At 42.7% G+C, this 19,872-nt stretch overlaps 1 protein-coding gene and 1 pseudogene across 3 annotated transcripts in view; both read left to right on the top strand.

Moving 5' to 3' along the window:
• Window positions 1-19,872, top strand: part of Fam222b (family with sequence similarity 222 member B) — a 63,972-nt gene that overhangs the window by 26,573 nt on the left and 17,527 nt on the right. Inside the window, exon 1 of one of the 3 annotated variants that reach the window (XM_070027329.1) lies at window positions 3,506-3,680. The exons of the other annotated variants lie outside the window; for them this stretch is intronic. The gene's annotated coding sequence lies outside the window, so the exon portion shown is untranslated. Of the gene's footprint in view, window positions 1-3,505; window positions 3,681-19,872 lie in introns of those variants that run through there. 3 annotated transcript variants of the gene reach the window in all.
• LOC138830382 (large ribosomal subunit protein eL37 pseudogene) lies at window positions 18,387-19,286 on the top strand (annotated as a pseudogene).

Here is a 19,872-nt window from a genome sequence, read left to right as displayed (position 1 = left end):
CTTTCTCCTCTTCCTTTCCTTTCCTTCCTGAGGCTCTTGTAATATTAAGTTTGAGGCTCTACCACTGAGATGTATACCTTCAACTCACCCCCCTTTTTTTGGTGCAGGTTATAAGGCTTTAACTAAGCACCTGGGTACTTAATTAATTTTGTTAGTAGTGGGGCCTGAACTCTGGGCCTGAGAGCTGTCCCTCAGCTCTTCAGCTTAAGGCTAGCGCTCTACCACTTGAGCCATAGCACCACTTCTGGCTTTTTCTGCTTATGTGGTGCTGAGGAATTGAACCCAGGGCCTCAGGCATGCAAGGCAAGCGCTCTACCCCTGAGCCACCTTCCCAGCTCCTGAGGTTTTTTTATTTGGCTCAAAGGTAGTGCTCTCTCACATAAGCCTCAGCTTCATTTAGGCACATGCACGCGCATGTGTGTGTGTGTGTTAGTTGAAGATAAGAGTCTCATAGATTTTCCTGCCCCCCAGGCTGGCATTAAACTTCAATCCTCAGATCTTAGCCTCCTGAGTAGCTAAGATTGCAGGCCTGAGCCACCTCTCTAGCACCCTACTCCTTTTTTTTTTTTTCTTTTCCCAATTGGTGCCAGTTCTGGGGCTTGAACTCAGGGCCAGGGTGAAATTCATGAGCTTTTGTGCTCATGGCTAGAGCCCTACCACTTGAGCCACATTGCCACTTCTGGCTTTTAGGTGGCTAATTGTAGATAAGAGTCTCATAGACTTTCCTGCTCAGGCAGGCTTTGATTAGATCTCAGCCTCCTGAGTAGCTAGGATTATAGGCATGAGCCACTGCTCCCCCCCTTCCTCCTCCTCTTCCCCTTCCTCTTCCTCCTCCTCCCCCTCCTCCTCCTCCTCCTCCTCCTCCTCCTCCTTCTCCTCTTCCTCCTCTTCCTCTTCCTCCTTCTAGAGGTGATATACAGCAGTGTTACATTTACATACACCAGGTAATAAGTACATTCCCATTCAGTATCATCTGTTCCCTCATTTTCTCCCATTCCCTCTCTTCCATCTCCACCCACTAGTTGCATATTTTACTTTCATCAGTGTCCATTGTGTTCCACTGTGCTCCCCTTTTTAAAGAAAGTTTTAGCAAGGATTTATTTTATTGTAACAGTTAAAGTAGAGGAATAGTTTAAAAAAAAAAAAGAGGCAAACATTTCCTAATGTCCATGCAGAAAATTGGTTAGAATGCTCTTTTACTGATGGGCTGGGAAGGTGGCTCAGTGGTAGAGCGCTGGCCTTGCATGCCTGAGGCCCTGGGTTCGATTCAAGGCACTAGCCTTGAGCTGAAGAGCTGAGGGACATTGCCCAGGCCCAGAGTTCAGGCCCCCACGACTGACCAAAAAAAAAAAAAAGAAGAAGAAGAAGAAAGAAAAGAAAAAAAGAAAAGAAAACACAAAGAAGCTGGGCACCAGTGGCTCATGCCTGTAATTATATCTACTCAGGAGGCTGAGATCTGAGAATTGCAGTTTGATGTTGCCAGGCAGGAAAGTCTGTGAGACTCATCTTTAGTTAACCACCAGAAAGCTGGAAAGTGGCAATGTGGCTCAAAGTGGTAGAGTACTAGCTTTGAGCAGAAAAACCTCAGGGACAGCACCCAGGCCCTGACTGAGTTTAAGCCCTGTGACTGATCAAAGAAGAAAAATGAAAAAGAAACAAAAGAAGAAGAAAGACTCTCAAGTCCTTGCTTTTAAAAAATGAATTCCAGGGCTGGGAAGGTGGCTCAGTGGTAGAGCGCTTGCCTTGCATTCATGAGGCCCTGGGTTCGATTCCTCAGCACCACATAAGCAAAAAGAGAAAAGCCAGAAGTGGCGCTGTGGCTCAAGTGGTAGAGCGCTAGCCTTGAGCTGAAGAGCTGAGGGACAGCGCCCGGGCCCAGAGTTCAGGCCCCACGACCGGACCCAAAAAAAAAAAAAAAAAAGAATTCCATATACTGCTCCACCCAAGAAAACATACTTCGTTATATCCTATTTCAGCAACATTATGACCCTAGCACTAATTTAGTGATTGAAGTTGGGATGCTCACTTCCAGTAATGTTCTCACTTGGCAGTTGCCGGGAGGTTTTGCTAACACTAGGCATATGGTCTGTACAAAGCTTAAGTGTTTGCATCCAAATTATACAGAAAGGGAGAAGATATCTTAGATCTGACATAGGTTGGGGCCAGCTCTGTGGGTGGGTGTAGTTTTTTGTTGTTGTTGTTGTTGTGTTTTGCTTATCTTGGAGCTTGAACTCAGGGCCTGGGTACTGTCCTTGAGCCTCTCTGCTCCAGGCTAGCATTTTACCACTTGAGCCACAGCACCAGTTCCTACTTTTTCTGTATATGTGGTCCTGAGGAGTCAAACCCAGGGCTTGATGCATGCTAGCCAAGCACTAAGCCACATTTCCAGTCCCTGGGTGTGTTGTTTCATGTTTGGTTTTTTGTTGTTGTTTACACATGGTTTAATGTCTTTCTTTCTTTCTTTTCTTTCTTTCCTTTCTTTCTTTCCTTTCTTTCTTTCTTTCTTTCTTTCTTTCTTTCTTTCTTTCTTTCTTTCTCTTTCTTTCTTTCTTTCTTTCCTTCTTTCTTTCTTTCTGTCTGTCTGTCTGTCTGTCTGTCTGTCTGTCTGTCTGTCTGTCTGTCTTTCTTTCTGTCTTTCTTTCTTTTTGGGTCCGGTCGTGGGGCCTGAACTGTGGGCCTGGGCGCTGTCCCTCAGCTCTTCAGCTCAAGGCTAGTGCTCTACCACTTGAGCCACAGCGCCACTTCCGGCTTTTTTCTTTTTTGCTTATGTGGTGCTGAGGAATCGAACCCAGGGCCTCATGCATGCAAGGTAAGCGCTCTACCACTGAGCCACCTTCCTAGCCCCTTAATGTATTTCTTACCCTCCTCTGTTGATACATACTTTGCCAGTAGCCTACTCCCCCTTTGCCTCATTCCTTAATTTCCCTGTCACAGGAAGAAAAAGTTTCTGACAGGGAATATTGAAGTATGCAATTGATTTAATATATAAACCTAAATCTTCCCACTGTTTTGAGAGAATGTAATTCATTAATCTGGGGAGGGAGAGGCTTAGAGGGTATCCTTTAAAAAAAAACAAAACACTGACAAGTCCCTGGCATTCCTGGATGTACTGCCTGAGGGGTTCATTTTTAGTACACAGTCAGCATGGGTAACAGGATAAATGGCTCCTCATGATGTTGCCCAGTTGTGGGATGCTAGGCTCCAAGGTTTGAGGTAGGGAGCTGGAGAGTTGGGGGCAGCACTAACAAAGAGGAGCCGCACCGGGGCAGGGGCGTCGGGTAGCTGGCCTATCCCAGGCGGCTGACCTCCCAGTGGCTCTTCCCAGTTGGCTGCCCGGCAAGTCGCTCTGCTGGTTCCCTGGTTGAGGATTGGCTGTGTAGTGGGAGGAGACTTGCAAAGAAGGATGGAGTTGAGGGGGCGGGGTTGGCTTCCGGCGGCCGGGAGCGAGTGGCAGCCGCCTGGGGGAGGGGGTGTCGGCGCACCGCGGAGTGCTGCGCTCAGTGAGCCTGGCACCCGGAGTAGCCGCTTCCCCCTCCCCCTACCGAGGCCGCTGGAAGCCCCTTCTCATCCTTCCTTCCTGGGCTGGGGCGAACTGGGCTGAGCGGTCCCAGGCGGGCGGGGTGGAGTCCCGGAGCCCTGCCGAGCACCGCGGAGCGAATCTCACCTTTCCTGGGCGCCAGGTGTGTGTGCGCGCGCGCGTGCGTGTGCGTGTGCTTTTTCTGACGCGACCCCGACTTTAGTCGACTTAACCTTGTAAGAAAAGGAGAAATGGATCTGGAAGTAAGAGCTCCACATTCTATCCGTTTATCTTGATTTTCCAGTTTCCCTCTTCATTTCACCCCTTTAGCTGTGTGAGGAGATTCAGTACTCTTACCACCTCTATCGATATGTCGTCAGCCGCGTTGTAAAATGCACAGAGAAGAAAAGAGGAGCCCTTTTTTATATGGCATCTGATGTTGTAAACTGAAAGAAAAAAAAGGACAAGCTAAAAGTGTTTGGAGGAGCTGTACAACATCTGTGTCCTTTAAGAATATCTTCCTCTTTTTCCTCGGAGTCTGCCTTAATTAGTAACAGCGATCCGAAAAGAGTAGGAGCTTGTGAGAAGAGGGAGCAGCTTAGGTCAATGTTGGTTAAACGAAATCCTTATAGTTGTTAGCACTTGACTCTGCTAAAGTCTCTTTTCCCAAATACATTGTCACTGGCTTTGTGTAGTAGCCCAGCCCTGTTGGAGAAACCTTCTCCTGAGGGCAAACTTACCTTGGTGTTACTGAAACTTGAAAATCTTGTCAATTTCTTCATTGGTGTATTTCCTATATTCATAACCTCCAGAATTCTGCCATCAAAAGCCTTTAAAAATCCAGGTGCATGGGCTGGGAATCTGGCTTAATGGTACAGTGCTTACCTATCATGCGTGAAGCTCTGGGTTTGACTCCTCCATACCACATACACAGAAAAAGCAAGCCGTGGGTTCGATTCCTCAGTACCACATAAATAGAAAAGGCTAGAAGTGGCACTGTGGCTCAAGTTGTAGAGTGCTAGCTTTGAGCAAAAAGAAGCTCAAGGACAGCACCCAGGCCCTGAGTTCAAGCTCCAGGACTGGCAAAAAAAGAAAAAAAAGAAAAGTGCAGGTGGCTCACACCTATCATTGTAGCTATTGAAGAGGCAGCCTGGGGTAAAAAGTCCCCTGAGACTTTTTTTAAAAAGCCTTAAAATCCAGATGCATTTTAATTCACTTTTTTTTTCTTTTTTCTTTTTGTCAGTAATGGGGCTTGAACTCTGGGCTTGGGCGCTGTCCCTGCGCTCTTCAGCTCAAGGCAAGTGCTCTACCACTTGAGCTACAGTGCCACTTCTGGTTTTCTAGTGGTTTTTATTGGAGATAGGAGTCTCATGGACTTTCCTGCCCGGGCTGGCTTTGAACCGCAATCCTCAGATCTTAGCCTCCTGAGTAGCTAAGATTACAGGCATGAGCCACTGGTGCCTGGTTTAGCTCACTTTTTAAAGGTTCTTCTCCCCAAAGTTTATGAATTTGAATGATTGTAACATTATAATTTAAAATTTATTTACCTCTTTTGTCTTCCTTTGCTTCTGTTACTTATCCCTTTTTTTCCTGAAAGATACGTATCTTATCTCTAGCATAAATTAGATACCTCTTTATATAGTTTTTTTTTTTTTTTTTTTTTGCTGGTTGTAGGGACTGGACTCTGGACATGGGCGCTGTCCCTCAGCTCTTCAGCTCAAAGCTAGAGCTCTATTACTTGAGCCACAGCGCCACTTCCAGTTTTCTGTTTATGTAGTGCTGAGGAATCAAACCCAGGGTCTCATGCATGCAAGATAAGCACTCTACCACTGAGCCACCTTCTCATCCCCTATAGTTTCATTTTTTATTTTTATTTTTTGCAATATTGGTAATTGAACCCAAGGCCTTACAGTTGTTAGGCAGACAATATATCCCCCGCTCTTCTTGAGTAGTTTGCTGGTACTGGGGCATGAACTCAGAGCTTCAAGTTCTTGGCTCCCTTTTTCTGCTCATGGCTGGTGTTGTATCACTTGAGCCATACCTCTAGCATTTTCTAGCATTTTGCTGGTTAAATGGAGATAAAAATTCATTGCCTGCACTGGCTTTGAACTTTGTTCTTCAGATCTTAGCCTCTTGAGTAGCTAGGATTACAGGTGGTGGTGACAGGTAGCTTGAGTGTTCTAAGTTGAGTGGAAAGTTATCCTTTGAACGTAGGATGCCCCAAAAATTAAGAATTCATTATGTTAGAAACAGAAGTATATTTCTCTCTCTCTCTTTCTCTCTCTCAAATGTGTGTTAATAGCTAGGATTACAGAGAAGAGCTACTGGTGGCTTATAGAACAGGTCTATCTTAATATTGATTAACAAAGAGCTATATGTGCCAGAAAGGATGAATGTGATTGTTTTGTCAACACTTGGATAATAACTAAAATAATACATAATTTTATTCTTGGAATTCAGGTTTAGTTTTTTATGTGTCTTTTTTTTTTTTTGGTACTGGGAATCAAACCTAGAACCTTGTGGATGCTAGACAAGCATGCTACTGCAGTAGTTACCTACACCTGTAGCTCTGGAGTTCAGCTTTGAAGACAGAATTGACAAACTGAAGCTATCTTACAGTTTTAGCCAAATGAGTTGTTGACAGAATTGACAAACTGAAGCTATCTTACAGTTTTAGCCAAATGAGTTGTTGTTGTTGTTGTTGTTGGTCCTGGGGCCTGGGAGCTGTCCCTCAGCTCTTTAGCTCAAGGCTAGCATTCTACCACTTGAGCCACTGTGCTACTTCCAGTTTTCTGGTGGTTTATTGGAGATAAGAGTCTCATGGACTTTCCTGCCCAGGCTGGCTTTGAACTGCGATTCTCAGATATCATCCTCCTGAGTAGGTAGGATTATAGGCATGAGCCACTGGCACCCGGCTAGTGAGTAATTTTTCACATTGACTTATTGGATCTTTCACAAATCATTTGTAATTTTGAGTGAAATCAAATATTATAAAGAGTAAGATGATAGGAAAGGAAATCAGCTCAGGTGGGAAATACCATGTAGTCATGTGTATGGTATATCTGTGTGTACATATATACATATTTGTTTTAATTAATTTTATTTACTCTTTGATTATGTGGTACCAAGGAATTAAACCTAGGGCCTTATGCGTGTTAGGGAAGCACTCTACCACCAAGCCACATTTCCAGCCTCATATATATATATATATATATTTGTGTGCTATGTGTAAACAAACATACATATATACAAGCAGATACTTATACAAAAATACATAATATAGTACTATGTGATTTTTTTTCTGTTTCTTTTGTATGTTCCTCCCTTTATGGTATAATCCCCTGTTGTCAATGTTATTTTATTTTGGTACCCTGCATCTTATATGTACGTTTATCTAATTTGGGGAGGAGAAGGGGAATAACAAAATGCTGAAACAAGAACACAGGATGACCCATTGCAACAATGATACTCATAAGACACTATGTTGGAAACAAACTTTACAACTTCTTGCAGGGGAGGGGCTGTGAGGGAGGGAAGGGATAGTAGGAGAAAAACAAAGGAGGGGGTAACAATGTTCAACAAGAAATGTAGTCATTAAGCTGGGTACCAATGTAATCCTAGCTACTCAGGAGGCTGAGATCTGAGGATCTCGGTTCAAAGCCAGCCCAGTCAGGGAAGCCCTTGATAAAACCACTAGAAAACCAGAAGTGGAGCTGTGGCTCAAACGGTAGCGCGCTCGTCTTCAGCTGTAGAGCACAGGGACAGCACCCAAGCCCAGAGTTCAAGCCCCATGACCGACAAAAAGAAAGAAAGAAAGAAAGAAATGTAGTCATTACCTTATTTGTGTAACTGAAACCTTCCTGTACAGCATCTTTACAATAAAATAAAAATTAAAATATATAACGTATAAATTTCAAGTTTGCCAGGTTCTGGTGGCTCATGCCTGTAATCCTAGCTACTTAGGAGGCTGAGATCTGAGGATCACAGTTCAAAGCCAGACTGGGCAGAAAAGTCTATGAGAGTTATCTCCAGTTAACCACCAGAAAACTAGAAGCAGAACTGTGGCTCAAATGTAGAGTGCTAGCCTTGAGCTGAGGAGCTCAGGGATAGCACCCAGGCCCAGAGTTCAAGCCCCATGACTGACCAAAAAAAGCAACAAGTAGTCAATATAGAATTATGCAAAAAAGTAAATATACAATAATCCTATATTATATTTAGGAATTTTAATCATTTATCCCTAATGGTTCTATAGAAAATTTTAAATTGTGAGGAAAAGAGTGTTCCTTAGATGTCTTATCTAACAACTTGCTGAGAATATGCTGTTAAAAATCACTGAAGGGCTGGGAAGGTGGGCTCAGTGATAGAGCGTTTGCCTTGCATGCATGAGGCCCTGGGTTCGATTCCTCAGCACCACATAAGCAGAAAAAAAAAAGCCGGAAGTGGTGCTGTGGCTCAAGTGATAGAGTGCTAGCTTTGAACTGAAGAGCTGAGGCCAGGCCCAGAGTTCAGGCCCCACAACCGGACACCTCCCCCCCCACAAAAAAAAAAAAAAAAAAAAAAAGAAATCATTGAAGCTGGGGCTGGGAAGTTGGCTCAGTGGTAGAGTGCTTGCCTTGCATGTATGAGGCCCTGGGTTCAATTCCTTAGCACCACATAAATAAAAAAAACCAGAAGTGGCGCTGTGGCTCAAGTGGTAGAGCGTCGCCTTGAGCTGAAGAGCTGAGGGACAGCGTCCAGGCCCAGAGTTCAAGCCCCACAACCAACCAAAAAAAAAAAAAAAAAAATCACTGAAGCTAGACAGTCACCAGTGGTTCATGCTGGTAATCCTAGCTACATAGGAGGCTAAAATCTGAGGATTTTAGATCAAAGCCAGCCTGGACAGGAAAGTCCATGAGACTCTATTGCCAGTTAACCACACAAAAAAAGCCTGAAGTGGAGCTATGTTAAGTGATAGAGCACTAGCCTTGAACAAAAAAAACTAAGGGAGCGTCTAGTTCCTGAGTTCTAGCCCCAGCACTTCACCCAATTCCCATGTGTGTACGTGTAGGTGTGCATGTGGTGCATACCCACATATGTACAAAATATAATTGCAGCTTTTGTGAGCTAGCTGGTATGTATAATGAAGTGCACTTCACTGTCCAAGATGTAGCAAGCTAGGGGAGGGAAGTGTCAGACACAAACATACAAGACATCATAAAGAAGAATGTAGCACCTAAATTTTTTTCTCCACAAAAGCAAGTTTCCCTCCTACTTGGTATCTTATGTATTTATTTTTTTCCTTTCACTCCCTATGTGTCAACAGTTACTAAAGCTTTATAAAGTTGTTAGACCTTACTATTTTTTTTACCTCTCTATTTTTCTTCTTACTATTTAAAAAAAAATCTTTTCTTGACTGATTTGTATAATCAGTATTTTGTATGGTGCAATGGTTGGGGTTCCCTAAAGAATTTTTCCCAGGAGACAAAAAGCTATGTATAGAACTGTTCATAGGCATATCTACATTGTTCTCCAGATATCATTTAAGTGGCTTGGAAACGCTCAGGTTTTGTCCTCTGCAAGAAAACAATTACATGAAGCCATGACTACTTATAATTTTTTAGGCTGAGTGGACAGTGCTACTGAAGTAAAAGGAACTGATTTAATTTTCTTTAATAATCTGTTTCTATCCATCTTGTTCTGTCACAGCTTAAAAAGTGTTAAGTAAAATGGCCCTGTGTTCTCTCTAAAGGGAGACTCCAGCCTAATCCCTCATTCACACTTGAAGTATAAAATGATCCCCTTGAGAAGGTGAAGGAAAACATTGGACCCTTGGTATTACTTAATTCTCAATAATCAGCTTGAATGTTGTAAGGTTTGGAATTGGCAAAAGCTTTCTCAAGGTAAGAAAATATTAGAAGCAAAAAAGGGAATGCTGCTCTCAAAATGAGATTTATTTAGAGACAATGGATCCATTCATAAAGAGATTTGGCTGATAGTGTTTAGCTTTGTCAGTCAGGTGTCAGAGCAATATTTTGTGTATGCTTAAGTATAAACTTCTCCCACTGGACTTGATACTTAGAAGCATCTTTTGAGAAAATTGTTTGCTGTTGAGTCTGAATTCCGAGGGTAGAGGACTTGGTAGATTCTATAATCTGTTTACTACTTAGAACATGGAATTGATTGTTGGCAAGTTACTGAACTCTTAGTAAAAAATTTGCTAATCAAATTGCGTTCAGTCCTTAATAATGTGCTTTTCTGTATTTGGTGAGAGCCAGAGTTACCTTCTTTGTTTGATGTACATGGATATGTTCAGTGGTTCAAAATAGTCAACCTGACCACCTGTAATCCTATCCTACCTCTTAGGACACTGAGGATTGGGATTTTTAGGCCAGCTTCAGCTACAAAGAGAGATCTAACAAATAAAGAAAGAAAGAAAGAATTAGAATGATGTATAGATTTCACTTCTGTTAAGGTAATTTAGCTTTTAACCTGGGCCAGCATGTTAATAACTTCTCTTCTGGATCAAGTGGTAGGTGAGATTTGATCTCCAGTATTAATATACCACTGTGTTTGATTATCTTTGGTTTTGTAACTAGTGCAGCAATGAGCTAGCACATTTTGGAAACAGGCCAGTGATAACACTGCCCTTGGGCCTGGATGGATGGAAAAATAGGACAGAATAAACAATTGAGAGCATAAATAATGAATCTTCCAACTGAGCCCTAAGAGAGTAAGGGAGATTATCCTCAAAAGCTGTTCAATCTGGCAGTGAAAGGGGAAGAGCCCACAGAATTAATTACCCACAGTGTTTGAAATACTGCATGTATTATGGAATTGTTAGAACCACTCAAAACAAAATTATCTTTCTGATAGAAACTTTTAACCCATTCTGATCCCCAACTAGACTCTAATTGTTTTCTTTTGAGAATGCTAGCTTTTGCTTCTTTCCCCAAACCTTGTTCTATATGTTATGCTTTGAACACTGGAGTCTTTTGTTTGGCCAGATCTTAGATTTTTGCTTAGTGAATGATTTCATTATTTGTAAATTTATGTGGTAGAAGAAAAAAATTGGAGCATTATTTCAAGAGATCCACTGGTATCTTGAATATAGATTATAGTTCAGCGTATAATTAATAGTATCTCAAAAAAGGTTAAGACAAAAGTTTAAGTTCAAGAATCATTATTAAGATAAATACTTTTGCTTTCAGATTAGTGTTTGTCCAGTGGGTTAAATAAATATTCAAGTATACTCTCATTGTTCTTAGCATTACTCTGAGTTAGGGAAAACTAATATCCTGTGAACGTCCATGTGATTTGTTAGTAAGGTCAGAACTAGAGCTTAGGTGGGGAGGATGGGAAGGGATGGGAAGGAGAAACAAAGGAGGAGGCTACAATGCTTGATAAGAAATGTACTCATTTTCTTGTCCATGTAATTGTAACCCCTCTGAACAGTATTTTCACCAAAAAAAAAAAAAAAAAAGAACTAGAGTATAGATCTCTAAATTCTAATTCTTTTCCCCATTTTGTGGGGGTGGGGGGGTGAGAGAAAGATTAGTACAAGATTTGAACTCTTGGTCTTGTACTTGCTAATCAGGCACTGTATTATTTGAGCCACTCAACCAGTTCCATTTTACGGTGATTTTGTTTGTTTGTTTTTGGTCAGTCCTGAGGCTTGAACTCAGAGCCTGGGTACTGTCCCTGAGCTGCTTTTGCTCAAGGCTAGCACTCTACCACTTGAGCCACAGCACCACTTCTGGCTTTTCCTGTTTATGTGGTACTGAGGATTCAAACACAGGGCTTCATGCATGCTTGGCCAGCATTCTACCACTAAGCCACATTCCCATTCCTACAGGAACTTTTTGAACCCCTATTTAAAGTGATTTGAGAGCTGGGGATGTAGCTCAGTGGTAGACCATGTGCTTCACATCCTTAAAGGTCTGGATCCAATCTCCATCACTACAAGAAACAAATAAAAATTTCCCAGCTGGGCACTGGTGGCTCACACTGACAACAAAACCAAAACCAAACAAACCCCCAAAAAACCCAAAAAAAACAAAAAACAAACTTGGAGCTGTGATATCTAAGAGCTCCAAAAGAGACTTGACCCTTATCTGATTGTACTGAGGTCCTATGGGGAATTAAGATATTCCAAGTAAATCAGAAATTTGCTCTTAATACTAGCTTGTGTGTGAGAGAGAAAATGTGTGTGTGTGTGTGTGTGTGTGTGTGTGTGTGTAGGTGTGTTTGTGTGTACTTGCATGTGTGTACATGCATGAGTAATAAGGCTTGAGCTGGGTGCCTAAGCTCTCAAGTGGCTTTTTCCCACTCAAGACTGCTCTGCCACTTGAAGCACACCCTCACATCCAGCTTTTTACTGGTTAATTGTAGATAAGAATCTCACCAGCAGGCTGTTGGTGGCTCTTAGTTATAATCCTAGCTACTCGGGAGGCTTGAGATCTGAGAATTAGCAGTTCAGAGCCAGCCCAGGCAGGAAAGTCTGTGAGACTGTCTCCAACTATACCCTCCTCAAAAAACAAAAACAAAACCAAACCCTGAAGCTGTGGCTCCTAGTGGTAGAGTGCTGGCCTTGAGCAAAAAGCTCAGGGACAGTGCCCAGGTCTTGAGTTCAAGCCCCACAACTGACAAAAAAGAAAAAAAGAAAAGAATCTCGCAGTCTTCTTTACCTAGGCTAACTTTGAACCTCATGATCCTCAGATCTGTAGCTAGGATTACAGATTCTAGGATTACAAAGTTGCTCTTGCTGGGTTGCCTTGTCTTTTTTGGGGGGAGGGGGAAGTGTCAGTCATGGGACTTGAACTCAGGGCCTGGGTGCTGTTCCCTGAACTCTTTAGCACTTGAGCCACAGGTCCACATCTGGCATTTTGGTGGCTAATTTGAGATAAGAGTGGCTTGGGGCCAGGTACCAGTGACTCACACCTGTAATCCTAGCTACTCAGGATTGTGGTTCAAAGCCAGCCCAGGCAGGAAAGTCTGTGAAACTCTTTTATCTCCAGTTAATCATCAGAAAGCCAAAAATGGTGCTGTGGCTCAGGTGGTAGAGTGCTAGCCTTGAATATAAAGAGGCTTAGGGACAGTGCTCAGGCCCTTAGTTCAAGCCTCTGAACTGGCAAAAAAAGAGAAGGAGAAGAGAGGAAGGAGGAAATAGAAGAAGGAGAAGGAGGATGCGGACAAGGAGGAGGAAGAAGAGGAGGAGAAGGGGAAAAAAAGCAAAACATTATTAAACCTTGGGGCTGGGAAGGTGGCTCAGTGGTAGAGTGCTTACCTCTCATGCATGAGGCCCTGGGTTTGATTTCTCAGTACCACATAAACAGAAAATGCTGAAAGTGGTGCTGTGGCTCAAATGTTAAAGTGCTAACCTTGAGCTGAAGAGCTGAGGGACAGTGCCCAGGCCCAGAGTTCAAGCCTCATGACAGACCAAAAATAAATAAATAAATGAAATTAAACCTTCCAAAAAACCTTAAACTTTCCAAAATAGGATTTTTTTTTTTTGGTTGGTCATGGGTCTTGAACTCTGGGCCTGGGCACTGTCTCTGAGCTCTTCAGCTCATGGCCAGCACTCTACCACTTGAGCCACAGTGCCACTTCCAGTTTTCTGGTGGTTTATTGGATATAGGAGTCTCACAGACTTTCCTGCCCAAGCTAGCTTCAAACCACAATCCTCAGAGCTGAGCCTCCTGTGTAGCTAGGATTACAGATGAGCCATCAGCACCCAGACAAAATAGCTTTTTTTTTTTTTTTTTTTGGTCGGTCATGGGGCTTGAACTCCAGGCCTGGGCGCTGTCCCTCAGCTCTTCAGCTCAAGGCGAGCGCTCTACCACTTGAGCTACAGCGCCACTTCCGGTTTTCTGGTGGTTTATTGGAGATAGGAGTCTCATGGTCTCTCCTGCCCGGGCTGGCTTTGAACCGCGATCCTCAGATCTCAGCCTCCTGAGTAGCTAGGATTACAGGCGTGAGCCACCAGCGCCCGGCTCAAAATAGCTTTTATATTTCTAATGCCTCGCTCTTATTTTATTTTTTATTATCTTTAAGTAGGTATACAAAAAGGTTTCAATTCAACAGCAATCTTTGAGTACAGTGCATTGTAACTTTTATGTTGAAAACATACCAAATGGATATCTAGCTGCCTCTTAGGAACAATTCTGATTGCATTCATGTTTAACTGTTTCTTGTCAGAGCCAGACCACCTAAGGAAAACAAAAAAAAATAGAGGTAGCATTTTTTTTTGGGGGGGGGAGGTCCAGTCGTGGGGCCTGAACTCTGGACCTGGGCACTGTCCTCAGCTCTTCAGCTCAAGGCTAGCACTCTACCACTTGAGCCACAGCGCCACTTCCAGCTTTTTTCTTTTTGCGTATGTGGTGCTGAGGAATCGAACCCAGGGCCTCATGCATGCAAGGCCAGCACTCTACCACTGAGCCACCTTCCCAGCCCTAGAGGTAGCATTTTGTACCTGCTTTTCTCTTTTACCCTCTTCAGTAGGATACCAGTCTCCTACTCATTTTGCAGACCAATTTTCACCTTTTGTGATATAGAGTGACTTCCAGAGATCTACAATACCCTTAGAAGTTGTAGATCCCTAGGGTTGTGGACACAATTGAAAAAGGAAGAGTTTGATGTTACATTCCAGGGGAAAGGGCACAGGTCTTGCTTGAGCAGAAGTAGAGATAAATAAGTCAGGCTATAGGAATCTGTCAAATTCAAAGCCCATTCAGAAGTGATTTAATATTTGCTATTGAAACATCAATAATGCTATTTTTCCTGTCTGAAACTTAGGTTACCTAAGATTCTCTTAAAAGACAAATTGTTAACAGAAAGACAAAAGGTGCAAATATAGCAGTGGTGCTCACTAAACACCACATTGAAAATGAACTATACAACCTGTGTGTGTAGGGGTGGGAGGAAAAAACTGGGAGAAAGCAAGGGAAGGGGTGACATTGTCCAAAAAGAAATGTATTCATGGCTGGGAATGTGGCAGAGTGCTTGGCCTGGCATGCATGAAGCCCTGGGTTCAATTCCCCAGTACCACATAAATAGAAAAAGGCAGAAATGGCGCTGTGGCTCAAGTGGTAGAGTGCTAGCCTTTCTTTTTTTTAAATTCATTTTTTGGTCGGTTGTAGGGCTTGAACTCTAGGCCTGGACGCTGTCCTTCAGGTCTTCAGCTCAAGGTGAGTGCTCTACTGTGTGAGCCACAGCACCACTTCCGGTTTTCTTTTGGTTAATTGGAGATAAGAGTCTCATGGACTTTTTTGACCAGGCTGGCTTTGAACCGTGATCCTCAGATCTCAGCCTCCTGAGTAACTAGGATTACAGGCATGAGCCACTGGAGCCTGGCAAGAGTGCTAGCCTTGACCAGAAGAAGCTCAGGACGGTGCCAAGAGCCTGAATTCAAACCCCAGGACTGGCAAAAAAAAAAAAAGAAAGAAAGAAAAAGAAAATGAAAAAAGAAAAGAAAAAATAGAAATATACTTAGATGCTGGACACTGGTGGCTAGCACCTGTAACCCTAGCTATTCAGGATGGTGAGATCTGAGAATAGTGGTTCAAAGCTTGCCAGGCAGGAAGTCTGTGAGACTCATCTCCAGTTAACCACCAGAAAAACAGAAGTGTCACTTGTGGAAAAGCGCTAACCTTGAGCAAAGCTCAGGGACAGTGCCTAGGTTCTAAATTCAAGCCCCATGACCAAAAGAAGAAAGAAAAAAGAAAAAAAGAAATGTACTCATGGCTGGGAAGTTGGCTCAGTGGTAGAGTGCTTGCCTTGCATGCATGAGGCCCAGGGTTCGATTCCTGAGCACCACATAAGCAGAAAAAAGCCGCAAGTGGCGCTGTGGTTCACGTGGTAGAGCGCTCCCCTTGAGCTGGGACAGCGCCCAGGCCCAGAGTTCAGCTCCCACGACCAACTGAAAGAAAGAAAGAAAGAGAGAGAGAGAGAGGGAGGGAGGGAGGGAAGGAAGGAAGGAAAGGAAGGAAGGAAGGAACTTACTACCTGACTTATATAACTATAACCCCTCAGTATATCAGCTTTATAATAACAAATTTTTTTTAATGAGGAGAAAAAAAAGAAATTATGAGTATAATAGTACTTCTAGCCTTGCATTATTTCTTTTTATTTATTTTTTGGTGGCAATCTTGGTGCTTTAACTGAAGTCCTAGTCACTGTCCCTGAGCTTCTTTTGTTCAAGGCTAGCCCTCTTCCACTTGAGCCACAACTCTCCTTGCTTTTTAGTGGCTAGTTGGAGATAAAGAGTCTCACAGACTTTCCTTCCTGGGCTGGTTTTGAACCATAATCTTTAGATCTCAGTCTCCTGGGTAGGATTATAGGCATGAACTACCAGCACCTAGCTTTATTTCTCACTAGTACATGCTAGTGGCAAAGGGTACCTATTAGAGCATGGAGATAAGATTACAATGGGTTACTTAGCATGTCTAGGGGAACGTAACAATTCTCAGCAACCTTCAGCCTTACTGGTCATGGTTATTGTTAAAAATTTATCTTCAAAGTGCTTGTCTTGCATGCTTGAAACCCTGGGTTTGATTCCTTAGCACCACATAAGCAGAAAAAGTCAGAAGTGGCATTGTGGTTCAAATGGTAGAGTGCTAGCCTTGAGCTGAAGAGTTGAGGGATAGTGCCCAGGCCCAGAGTTGAAGCCCCATGACCGACCAAAAAAAAAAAAAAAATCATGTTTATCTGAGGAAACACCAGCTTTTTCTCCTGGCCCAGTACTCTGGGCATTAGTTGGAATTGCTGATTGATTTGCAGTGGGGAAACTGAGAGTAATTTTGTGTTTATCCCCAAATTATCCACAGTTTCATTTGCTATCAGATAGAAGTAGCAGAAAGAATGGGCTGTTTGCCAGTTTCAGCTTTGCCATGATTAGGGCATTAGTTCAATTATGTCCAATTAACTTATATTGCAGATAGTGGTGATAATTACTTCCAAGTCAGTTTTTGGCTGCAGTTACCCAAGGCTGAAGTATGAACTTGATGGATTTTATTAACCACTATGACATATTACACTCACTCCATTGCAGTTATTTCTTTTTCCAGACCTCTTTTAGACATGAGCTCAAAGCATTGTAAAAATCCATCTCACATATTATCTTTCTTTTGAAGAGCTGTGTAGGATCATATTTTAAAAGAATCTATTAGGAACAGCCATAATGACTTTATATTCTGAGATTATACCCTTGAGTTCATTGACTCTTACAAGAGAATAGACTAGGGGCTGGGAAGGTGGCTCAGTGGTAGAGCGCTTGCCTTGCATGCATGAGGCCCTGGATTCGATTCCTCAGGACCACATAAGCAAAAAGAAAAAAGCCGGAAGTGGCGCTGTAGCTCAAGTGGTAGAGCTCTAGCCTTGAGCTGAAGAGCTGAGGGACAGTGCCCAGGTTGAGTTCAGGCCCCACCACTGGACCAAAAAAAAAGAGAGTAGACAATAGAAAAATGGCATTCATAGTACCACCCATTAGTTGCTGTGACATTATACTGATCAGCAAGGTACAATCTGATCTGTTGTGTTTTATTTATTTGTTTTTTTAAAGACAGGGCCCCACTCTATAGTTGAGGCTGGCCTTGAACTTGCTATGTAGTGTAGTCTGGCCTTAAACTTATGATCCTCCTACCTCTGCCTCCTGAGTGCTGTGATTGCAGGTATTACAAGAGCCATGTACCATCTAAGCCTAAGATCTTAGGCTTAGATCTAAGGATTTCAGTTTGAAGCCAGCCTGGTCAGAAAAATACATAAAACTATTACCTCTAATTAACCAACAAAAAGTGGGAAAGTGTAGGTGTGGCTCAAGTGGTAGAGTGCCAGCTTTGAGCAAAAAGCTAACCAAGAATGTAAGGCCCTGAGTTAAAGTCCCAGTGCTACCACAAAACAGGCATGTGCCACCACCAGCACCCAACCGTAATTTAAATTCTCTAAATACAAAAGAAAAATATTAGAGTTGGAGGTGTGGTTCAATTGTAGATACTTGCCTAGCAAGTATGAAGCCTTGAGTTCAAAACCCTTATACTACCAAAAAAACTAGAGAGAAAGGAAAGGAAACTGTTGGCTTGGCTAAGATGCTAAAGATGTATTTACTGAGTTTATAGGGATTTTAGAATGTTCTTTTAATAGAAAACCGCAAATATATTTGAAAATAACCATTTCTTTATAAAGTGATCCTGTGGTAGGCTGTTAGCCTGGAGGAAAAGAGCTCAGGGCCAAAGTTCAAGCCCCTCAACTGACCCCCTCCCCCCCCCCCCCCCCCGCAAAAAAGATCCTTAGTTCCCTTGGCTATTTTCTCTCAGACTTTTACTTCAGTATTATTTAATGGCTACTCTGAGAACTAAATGTACTCTTTCCTTTTTCTTCTTTATTGTTTCTTTTTTCTGATCTGAGGCTGGGACTTGAATTTGGTACCTTACACTTTCACTCACTGACAAATGCTCTACCAACTGAACCATGCCTCCTCCAACCCCCTAAATGTGCTCCTATACAAAAGATTCCTTAAAATACAAAAGGTTGAAGTGGATTACAGATGAGTCTCTCACAAGATCTCCAGGTGACTTGCTGTTGCTTTCATTTCTGAAGTTACTTGCCTTAATCTCCTTTTGGTATTAGTCTCTCTTTCAGAGGGGTTATCTGTTTCCTTGGGTGTCTTTTTTTTTTTTTTTTTTTGGCAGGGGGGTGGGGGGGTCTGGTCTCAGAGCCTGGGCGCTGTCCCTCAGCTCTTCAGCTCAAGGCTAGCGCTCTACCACTTAAGCCATAGCACCACTTCTGGCTTTTTTCTTTTTGCTTACGTGGTCCTGAGGAATCGAACCCAGGGCCTCATGCATGCAAGGCCAGCACTCTACCACTGAGCCACCTTCCCAGGCCCGCTTTGGGTATTTTACTAGACATGGCTACATAAAAATCTGGTTGAGGTAGTTCCCTGGACTGAAATGCCTGAGCACAAGCATAGCAGAAGTGCTTTATCTTCTGACGTCTTTGTTCTCGGCAGCAGAAGTGAGATGACAAAGGGAACATCATTCTTTGGAAAGTGTCTCAATAAGACTCACACGTTGTGCCACTGCTGCAGTTCTAAGGCTTACCGCCTTCAGAAGTTGCAATGTAGCAAATGTGGCTACCCTGCAAAACGCAAGAGGAAGTTTAACTGGAGTGCCAAGGCTAAGAAGAGATGAAATACTACAAGGACGGGTCAGATGAGGCACCAAAAAATTGTCTATTGCAGATTTCAAGCATGGATTCTGTGTACAAACAACACCTAATCCCAAGAGAGCAGCTGTTACAGAATCCAATTCATCTTGAGAATTTCAAAGATTAGCCATACAATAAATGTTCTGGCTTAAAAAAATCTGGTTGAAAATAAGTTGCTAAGGAATATGACAGTGTGTGTGTGTGTGTGTGTGTGTGTGTGTGTGTGTGTGTGTGCTAATCTAGGGCAAAATGTGGAACTCTATCCAAAAAAATAACTAAAAGCACAAAAAGTCTGAGGGTGTGGTTCAAGGGATAAACCATGTGCTTAGCAAGCATCCTGTATGGCTAAAGGATAATGGGAGAAGTAAGGAGAAGGAAAAGAGGCACCATAAAAATACTAGGCAAGAAGTAAATCTAGTGTAACTTCTAGGTCCTAGGAGATGGTGGTTCTAAATATCCCATTTAGTTGAGACCACCAAAGTATTTGTTGCTTCAGTTTCCTGAAAATGTTCCTATTTATAGGAAGGTAGGTTTATCACAGAGTAAAATGGAATTTGCCTTATGGACGTGATACATAGGTATTAGCCAGTGGGTCTTCAAGTTGGGGAAGGTCATTTTTTCTTTCTGAAACTCAGTTTCAACTTTATTCTGGATGTTTAGGATCAACATTATGAATTGCATCATGGTGTTGAGAGATGAAGGTGACTCAGTCTTCTTTTCTCTTGAAAGTCAGTTTTTCTGTTTCATTTGTGACTCTTAAACATGTTATATCAACTATACTCCATATATTTTGCATCTGTATCAGATTAATGTCATGTTAAATTCATTTCCAATAAATACATTGTTGCAGTTTAAAAAGAAAATACTAGGCAAGGAAGTGTCCCTGTGGCTCAAAGTGGTAGAGCCCTAGCCTTGAGTGAAAAAGCTCAGGGACAGTACCCAGGCCCAGAGTTCAAGCCCCACGACTGGCCAAAAAAACAGAAACAAAACCAAAATACTACCTAAAAGCAAATTTCCAGCTCCATTACAGATCTCTTTGTTGTTGTTGGTAGGGGTGGTGGTGGCTGTAGGGCTTAAACTGGGAGCCTGGGCATTATCCCTGAGCTTTTCTGAACCACTTCCAGTTTTCTGGTGATTAATTGGAGATAAGAGTCTCACACAGACTTTCCTCCCTGTGTTTG

Source organism: Dipodomys merriami, unplaced genomic scaffold (genome assembly GCF_024711535.1).
Source record: "Dipodomys merriami isolate MVZ:Mamm:240054 unplaced genomic scaffold, mDipMer1.0.p SCAF_19, whole genome shotgun sequence".
NCBI classification, from domain to species: Eukaryota; Metazoa; Chordata; class Mammalia; order Rodentia; family Heteromyidae; genus Dipodomys; species Dipodomys merriami.
The sequence above is the reverse complement of the archived record's forward strand: the minus strand, read 5'-3'. Positions and strand labels throughout refer to the sequence as shown.